Here is an 8,988-nt window from a genome sequence, read left to right as displayed (position 1 = left end):
GCTGATGGAAAAAGAGGCCTGGAATCAAGATTTTCTCCTCTTTTTCACACATATTCTTTGACTCGTATTTATAGTTCATGCCGTGCATGGCATCACGACCCATATGTATTGGAATAAAATGTCCCTCTTTTTGAATTTGGTCATTCTTTATTGTGAGGATAGAAATTATAATTTGAATATTACTTTTTAGTATATTTTATTCCCTAATTAAGTCTCATATTTAAGTCATTAATTCTCATTCTCTCTCATTAAATCTTAAATTCAAGTATATTAATCATTCCCTTCTATTTTCAATAATTTAAAAAACAAATATAACCTTGCAAAATCAATGTGGGGATTACGCTTAATGGACTAATACTTCCCTTCTCTCTCTTTTGTCAGATTGATTGTTGGAATGATTATGAATTGATTTTGATAATTATAAACCATCTAAACTGATCTACTAGTGAGTGGACCTTGAAAATTAATTACCAACCTAAATCCTCCCTATGTCTTCTCTCTCCACCAACCCCTTTTCCTTTCTCTCCTCTCCAACTAAATCAAAATTTGTTGTAGGTAGAAACATAGTAAAGCAAATCGTTTTGTTTGATTTTTGAGAGGTAAACAATGAACATTACCGTGAGAGATAAGCTATGGAGTCTGCTAAGAAAGTAAAAGGTGGAAAAACGACACACTACATTGCAGATAAGGAAGCTAGCCACACCCCAATCACAAGCTATATAAAAGCTTTAATGGCCAATGATTTGAGTAATTTTTCCAAAATTTGTAACAAAGGAACAAACATCCTTTCATCGGTTCACCACTTTACCATCTCACCTTCAGATCTCTTACAAAACCCATTGTGTCCTCTTCTAATTTCACTTCCTCTACTTCATCCATTTAAACACAACCAATGTCAATGACTACAGTTGCTTAAATGGCAACATCCTTAGGTTGGGTATTACTATGAACTCAGTTTAATATCAAATTTTTTGGTGGTCAAACAAAATCAAACAAGTCTTCTCTACCTGCAAAAAAAGCGAATTCCTTTGATGGCAGATCTTTGTTTAATGAAATTGGCATAAGTAGCTAAAAGGATAAAATTGGGTTTTGAAAATATTTAACCAAACATGAAATAGCATGCAAGTGGGTCTTACACTTAGTGTTTTCAATCTGTAGTTGACCTAGCCAATTGAACTACATGAATCGTCACCAAACCAAGATTCAGGGTCTGGTTTTAGTAAAACCATGTGGATGATAAAAAATTGTTGACTTTGTAAGAAAAATGTCTGACCCAGACGGTTAGATCATTGACTTGTTTGACCTATTGACTGAGTCATGAATTGTACACTAAATGCATATGCAAACTTTGGGAGGCCATAACTTTACACTCCATTGTCCGATTTCTAATTGAGGTGATTTCTTTTTATTTTGGGAAACTTTTCGATATATGCATCCTAAAGAGCCATAGGTGCCTTGTCCCACTATTTAAAAAAAAAAACACTTTTTGGATTCAAATTGCAATTTTTATTATTTTTTACAGATAAAAAAATTAAAAACTGAATAAAAAACATAAATTAAATATAAAATAATACATGTATTACATGTAAAACACACACACATATATATATGATTTATGTATCGTAGATGTGACATGGTCTAACCCATTCAACCTAGACGGTCAAACCTGTGACCAAGAGGCAAAAATGGTTCAACCTCTAGATTAGTTTTTAAAACACTACTTACACGTAATCCTAAAAGAAGTGAGGTTTTGGTCCAATGAACAACAATGTCAACTATTAATCCATTTTGAAAAGAGAAAAGAAGTATTAGTATTTATGATAAATGTTAAGGGAGGTTACTGATATTTATAATATAAAACTTATATTAAAGAAAAAACTAAAAACACAATTGATTTTTCTAGGTGGTAGATAAATAATTATATCATGTGATTCAAACAATTGAACTCAATATACCATAATTAAATACAAAAAATTTTAAATAGATAAAAATACATCAGCTGTAATTAGATCAATATGCTTCAATTATCATGTCGTCATTCGATTGAATGCCTTTACCTTAAACCCTATCCCCGGGATTATGCGTGTGAACACTGAACAATTTACACAAAGCATGACCTATTACTTTCAAGTTAGCTGGATAGTTGGACCAATGCCGAGTAATGACAATAGACAACCTCCTGCTTCTACGAGCCCTGTCTACTGCCCGGGGGTAGCTGCGGCTGGGGCTGGAATTGAGTGATTGTGTCGATATCCATAATCCCTATGCCTTCTCGTGGGCTGCCCACATAGATGTATGCAAGGATCAAAATTTTTCATTGTACCTAGGGCTGTGAATTGAGCCGACCCAGCACAATATGGGCCATGTCGGGCACGGCCTGGTTACTATATCAGTTGGGTTGTGCCACAGCCCGTCCCATACCCCCAGGCCACATAAGGCTTGGGTTTTGAGGCCTGTACCTAGGCCTGTGGCTGTGGGCTACACCAATAAGAAGGTAAGAATATATTCGTTAGGGACCTTCAATAACTATTGTTTGCTTTATTTTTTGGTTTTTTGGCATTACCCCAATAGCTATAAATAATTGGTTTGGGGGGTATTTGTGTATTTTTGCTTTGGAAGAGAAAAAATGACCATAATGCCCCTCAATAGTTATATAACCAGTTTGGAGGGCATTTTGGTAAAATGATAATTAATTTTATGAAAGATCAAAATACCCCTTCCAACAACTATACAATGATTAGTTTTTAGGGTATTTTAGTTATTTAAATTAATTCTAACTCCTATAAATACTCTTACCCTCCTTTGTTCTCATCACATAATTCTCATACTCTCGTGCATTCACATACTTGTGTATTCTCTCATACAGTCTCATATTCTCTTATTCTTTATCTCTCTAATCCTTAATTCTCAACTTTATTCAAATAGTAACAAAAAAAATGTTTGCACAAATATCTCAAGTTTGCAATTTGGGAGACTAAAAAGTTTTATCAAGTTGGGACTCCAAATTAATAGATTGGATAAGTTGCAATTAGTTTTCATTTTTTTAGGATTTTAATACTATAAATTTTTAAAATATGGCTGGTTCTTTCAAAATCCCTTTTCCAACATGTTTAGCTTCAAATGGGTGCTAGTGGTTCAATGGCTAATGCTATTGTTGAAGCCGCCCCAATTTGCATGAAATGTAAAGGTGATTTTAGTTAGGGAAAATTCCCGATAAGTACCCTATACTTTAGGCTAAATGCCAATTTAGTACCCGTACTTTAAATCGTGACAATCTAGTACCCGAACTTTCAATTTGGGACAATTTGGTACCCAGATTTGCAAGAATTTGGTACCCGACGTTAGATTTCTATCAGTTAGAAACTCACATGCAGGTTAAAATTTTTAAAATTCCAAAAATACCCTTTATTAAAAATACCTTCTTATTTCCCTAATCCCCTCGTCTTTGTTTTGGGTTGACCAAACGAAAAACCCTTCTTAGTTCGATAAAAAACAGTACTGCTTCCGACGAAAATCTTGCCAGGATGATTCCACTGGGTAGAATTTCCCGTCAGGTTCTTGTCAATGATCAGCCCATGGATGCTGCACATTTTCGAAGAGTGTCGGGCTACGTCACCAAGCACAACGCGCTCTTCCCGTTACTAACAGTCGAAACACTCATGTACAGCGCCTGTCTGAGGGGATGTGGTGGGCGTAGTGTAGCTGCAGCGAGAGTGAGAGAGCTACTGAAAGAGCTGGGATTGGATCATGTGAAGGATTCAAGGACTGGCGGGGATTCAGCTCGTGGGATCTCAGGCGGTGAGCAGTGCAAGGTCTCTGGGTAATAGAGACTCTAGGTATAAAACCTCATCGACTCTTGAAGGCCAATTGTCGATTGAGGATAAAGCTACTGGAAATCATCATGAAGAAGACGAGCAACAAGAAAAGCGGTTGGCAACAACTTCAACATCTGATTTTATCGAAGAAAAGCATCTTTTCTACCCAAATTCTCGATTTCGAGAGATCTTAATTCTAAGCCAGAGATTGTGCAACAACAAATTCAGAACCAAGCAACTTTTTGCGGCCCGAATTATCCAAGCCTTAGTGGCCGGAGTTGTGCTAGGAACAGTTTTCATGAATGTTAACAATGACACCATCCGGGTAAGGTTGCAGACGTGACTCGGGTTTTTTCGCTTTCAATCTCGCTTTCTTGCTCTCTTCAACAACAAAGGGCTATTGATTTTCTTATCGGAGAGAAGAATTTTGATGAGAGAGACCTCTAGAGGAGCTTACAGAGTCTCGTCCTATGTAGCAGCCAACACCCTGGTATTCCTCCCCTTCCTTCTATTGTTTGCTCTTCTCTACAGCATTCCCGTATATTGGCTACTAGGTTTGAGAAGAGAAATCGATGGGTTTCTATACTTCTGTCTGGTGGTTTGGATGGTGGTTTTGATGTCGAATTCATTTGTGGCATGTTTCAGTGCTCTCCTCCCCTCCAAAAACGGCAGCGCAATCATTTTCCGGCGTCGTGTACGTCGAAATCAACTTTCCCGGAGGCACATTCGCCTGACACCATCGGCATGAGAGAGTTGGTTCTCCATAAATGCAAGAACAGTAGTTCCTACTTGCATTGCTCGATGGGTTATTTTAATAATTTTAATCGACCAAAATAGCATTGGGGGTATTTAAGACTTTTTATCTTCTAACTGACAGAAATCTAATGCCGAATACCAAATTGTCCCAAATTGAAAGTTTAGGGACTAGATTGTCACGATTTAAAGTACATGTACTAAATTGGCACTCGGCCTAAAGTACAATGTACCTAAATTGGCACTCGACCTAAACTACAATGTACCTATTGGGCATGAATTTTTGGTAATTTTGAATATTCTCAAGAAAAATGAAACAATAATCAACTATATTGTACATGTTGAACAACTGTTTTTATTAGCTTAATATCCTAGGCTAGAAAGATTTTTACAACAATGAGTAAACCCTTAGTTTAAAAGTTTTTAAAAATACAATTAGAATAGATGGTTTAAAAAAAATTATTTATATAAACAAAATTTAATTTCTACTTTGTCAATTCTTAATTATAAAACTGCACTCATATTTGATATTTGGACTTTTAAATACAATATAAGTTATATCTGTGTTATGAGGCATTTTATTGATGAAAATTGACTTTTATAAAAAAAAAAAAAAGTTTTACAAGACTTGAATGGCCATATATTGGCTTAACAATTGTTTCTATTATATTAAATATTTTACATACTTATGAAATTAAAAATTAAAGTTTTTTATAAGTTTTGATAATGCTAATAATGATAATTCAATAATAAATATTTTAAATTCTCAATCAAAACTATGTTTAAATGGTAAATTATTTCATATCAAATGTGCATGAAACATCTTAAATTTATGTATACAAGATGCTTTAAATATTATTTCTCATATTTCGTAAATTAGAAATTGTATTATGTATATTATAAGTTCAAGTACTAGAAAATAAGAACTAAGATATTTACGTAAAAATATGGTCTAAAGTATAGAAATTTTGTATTATATATTCAGCATAGGTGGAATTTCATTTATTCTATGTTAAAAAGTTGTATTTCATATAAACACATCCTTACTAATTTTTATAATGAGAAAATGTCCCATGATTTTATAACTAATGAGATTGGAAAATTGTAGTTTGTATAAAATATTTTTTTACAATTTTTTTATGATACAATTAATGCACTTTTTGGTGTTTATTACCCAATGTCTTGTATTTTAATTAATTATTTATTTATAATTAGTCAATGTTTTTAAAAATATATAAAAATAATTTAAATTTTCAAAATATTATTGATGTAATGGAAGTTAAACTTAAAATATAGATTTAGCTACAATATAAATTTAAAATATATATTTAACTAAGATTATAAAAATGGTTTAGATGATGTTTTACTTGAATCTTATTAAAATATTAAAAGTGAAATTGGAATAGAATAAGATGAATCTAATGATTTTATTATTTGAAATGTACATTATATATGAATCTTCATTATTAGGATATAGGAGAATTTATACAACCTCTAGTTCTAATAGTGAAAGAGGTATAGTTTGGTCATTAATAAATAGAAGGAAAAAAATAGATGTCACTTCGTCATCAAGTTCATTTATTAAACTCAATTTTTATTTATAAGCTAATTTTACTAATTTAACAAATGAACTCAACTCTGATGAATTAAATAACTTTCATATTTTAGCCTGATTGAATGAATGGGCATGAAAAAAATTACCCAATCCTTGATGCTAAAGACAAACTAAAAGATCAGGGAGGACATAACACTTCACTTGATGTTTCACTAGAACCAAATGATATAAATCAAGATTAAGGAAATGAAGGAGGTGGAACTTGTATGGTTGATGTTGAAGAAAATAATGAAATCAATATTTTTGTATACTCATTAATTGTATAGCATATTTAAAATTATTGTAAATTTTGTTTTTAAATTTTATTTAAAAGTTATTTGCAATTTTTTCAATACCATTGTAAATTTTTATTTTCAATTTTATTATATTATTTTATATTTTATTTAAATTCCATTGTAGATTTTTTCAGTTTATTTTTTTACTTTGTATTCATTAAATTCAAATGAAAGAAAACTTCTAGATTTTTCTATTCAATTTTTTGTCTATTTTGTATTTTGAGGGGCTCTAGGCCAGGCAGGCATGGCCCGCTCAGGCCTTTGTGTCAACACAACATGACCTGCTATAGCACAAATAGCCCGCAAAAGTGAGCTATGCCAGCACAACATAGCCCACATTAGACCTCTAAATGTAATGTGGGCTTGATCTATGAAGTTGTGATTTCTATTGATTTTTTAGTTAGGTGGTTATAGCCGAGGAGATAGAATGGGAGGAAGAAGAAAGATATATATATAACAGGGTGAAAAGTGGCCTTTTCGCAAATTACAAGGATTGTTAGAGCTATAAATCCTTTGTTAAACTAATCCTTTTTCAAAACATTTTCTACTTCTTTATTGTTATTATTTGCATGTTTCTCTACACCTCATGCTTATTTTATGGTCATTATTGACGGTTCTCTTCTTTTACTATTACTAGTTGAAAAGCCCGTAAGATGCACGAGTGAAAATAAATGCAAAAATCAATAATTAAAATGCACTAATGCAAATCAAGTATGATAACAAAAATCTAATTTGGGATGAAAATATGGTATTGACCTCAACTTGAGAAGGACTTGGATTTAGGTCTTTAGTAGCTACAATCTAATCCAAACCCATATTGGCATTTGGCATCCTGTACCTTGTCAATTGCCTCACTTGTTGATGATCCTATCCCATTGCCACCAGGGGTTAGGGGGTTAAGGGGATGGAGGATGGGCTCCCCCCATATGTGTAGCCCTGTGAAACATAAGAAAAAAAAAATTTAATCAATGGTTTTGGTAACAAGATGAAGACACTTTAGTATAATAATATTTAGACTTTTTTATTGAATATAATATTTTCACATTTGATTGGGGTACTATGGAACTTTTAACCTCATGAAAACTTCCCCAATTTATATTTAAGTTGATACTAGTAGAGGGCCAAAAACATTTCTTTATTCTACCTAACCATTTTTAACGCAGAATATTGTTATGGGAGTTCACTTTCTCAATATTCAACTTATAAACATGTAATAAATTTATATGTCAACTTGAAAAAAAAAAGAAAAAATGTCCAACCTTAATAGTTAATACAATGTCTAGGCTATTGAATTGTAGTAGCTATGGTCTTTGGAATATCTTTTGTTCTCTTCCTCAAAACACTCATCACCATTCCTCTCCCTCCAAAGATTAGTTATGATCTTCACTTTCAAATTCACTTTTCTATTTATCTCTTTCCCTCACTCAAACGAAAATGCCTTTGATTAGTTTGTTTCTATTTCGAGACCATCATGTTAATGATGAATGTTCTTAACAGATTATAACTTAGACCTTTTGGGTTTAGGTGATGAAATGGGGTATGTCTTTCTGATTTATACCACTAGTTAGGCATGGTATTCATCTTCTAGGATATCATCAGTTTAATAAAATGATTTGATTTTTGTAACAATGGATCATAAAACAGATCTGAACTTTTATTCTTTTGGGCAACTAAACAACATATCAAAATTTAGTCTTGCTTTCTACTCCAAAACCATCCAGCCACACCATTTGTGCCTTCGTCTTCTTAGTTATTGGTTATCTTCCTCTTCACCGATGATTTTGCTACCGTGGTAAGAAGAGGGAGAGGGCTAGGTCCTGTTTTTAAGATTTTAAAATTATTTTATTTTCTTCCAAAAGCATATGAAAGTTTCTTCCCGTAAGTAGTTATTGCTTTTCTTTTCTATATTTCACTTTCGGTCAAAATTAAACACAACCAATGTCAATGACTCCAGTTGCTTAAATGGCAACACCCTTAGGTTGGGTATTACTATGAACTCAATTTAATATCAAATTTTTTGGTGGTCAAACAAAATCAAACAAGTCTTCTCTACCTACAAAAAAAGTGAATTCCTTTGATGGCAGATCTTTGTTTAATGAAATTGGCATAAGTAGCTAAGGGATAAAATTGGGTTTTGAAAATATTTAACCTAACATGAAATAACATGCAAGTTGGTCTTACACGTAGTGTTTTCAATCTGTAGTTGACCTAGCCAATTGAACTACACGAACTGTCACCAAACCAAGATTCAGGGTCTGGTTTTATAAAACCATGTGGATGGTCAAAGATTGTTGACTTGGTAAGAAAAATGTCTAACCCAGATGGTTGGATCATTGACTTGTTTGACCTGTTGACCGAGTCATGAGTTGCACACTAAATGCGTATGCAAACTTTGGGAGGCCATAACTTTGCACTCCATTGTCTGATTTCTAATTGAGGTGATTTTTTTTATTTGGGGAAACTTTTTGAGATATGCATCCTAAGGAGCCATAGGTGCCTTGTCCCACTATTTAAAAAAAAAACACTTTTT

General features: G+C 32.9%; 1 pseudogene across 1 annotated transcript in view; it reads left to right on the top strand.

Moving 5' to 3' along the window:
• The first annotated feature begins 3,524 nt into the window (after positions 1–3,524).
• LOC148848724 (uncharacterized) overlaps positions 3,525–8,988 on the top strand; it is a 33,449-nt pseudogene continuing 27,985 nt past the window's right edge. The window contains exons 1-3 of the transcript XR_016101067.1: positions 3,525–3,798; positions 3,863–4,140; positions 4,347–4,571. The product of XR_016101067.1 is annotated as an uncharacterized LOC148848724 (transcript). The remainder of the gene's footprint in view (positions 3,799–3,862; positions 4,141–4,346; positions 4,572–8,988) is intronic.

Source organism: Nelumbo lutea, chromosome 6, assembly GCF_056320005.1.
Source record: "Nelumbo lutea isolate HS-2025 chromosome 6, American lotus-T2T, whole genome shotgun sequence".
Classification (NCBI taxonomy): Eukaryota; Viridiplantae; Streptophyta; class Magnoliopsida; order Proteales; family Nelumbonaceae; genus Nelumbo; species Nelumbo lutea.
Note: the sequence above shows the minus strand (reverse complement) of the source record. Positions and strands in the feature narration are given on the sequence as shown.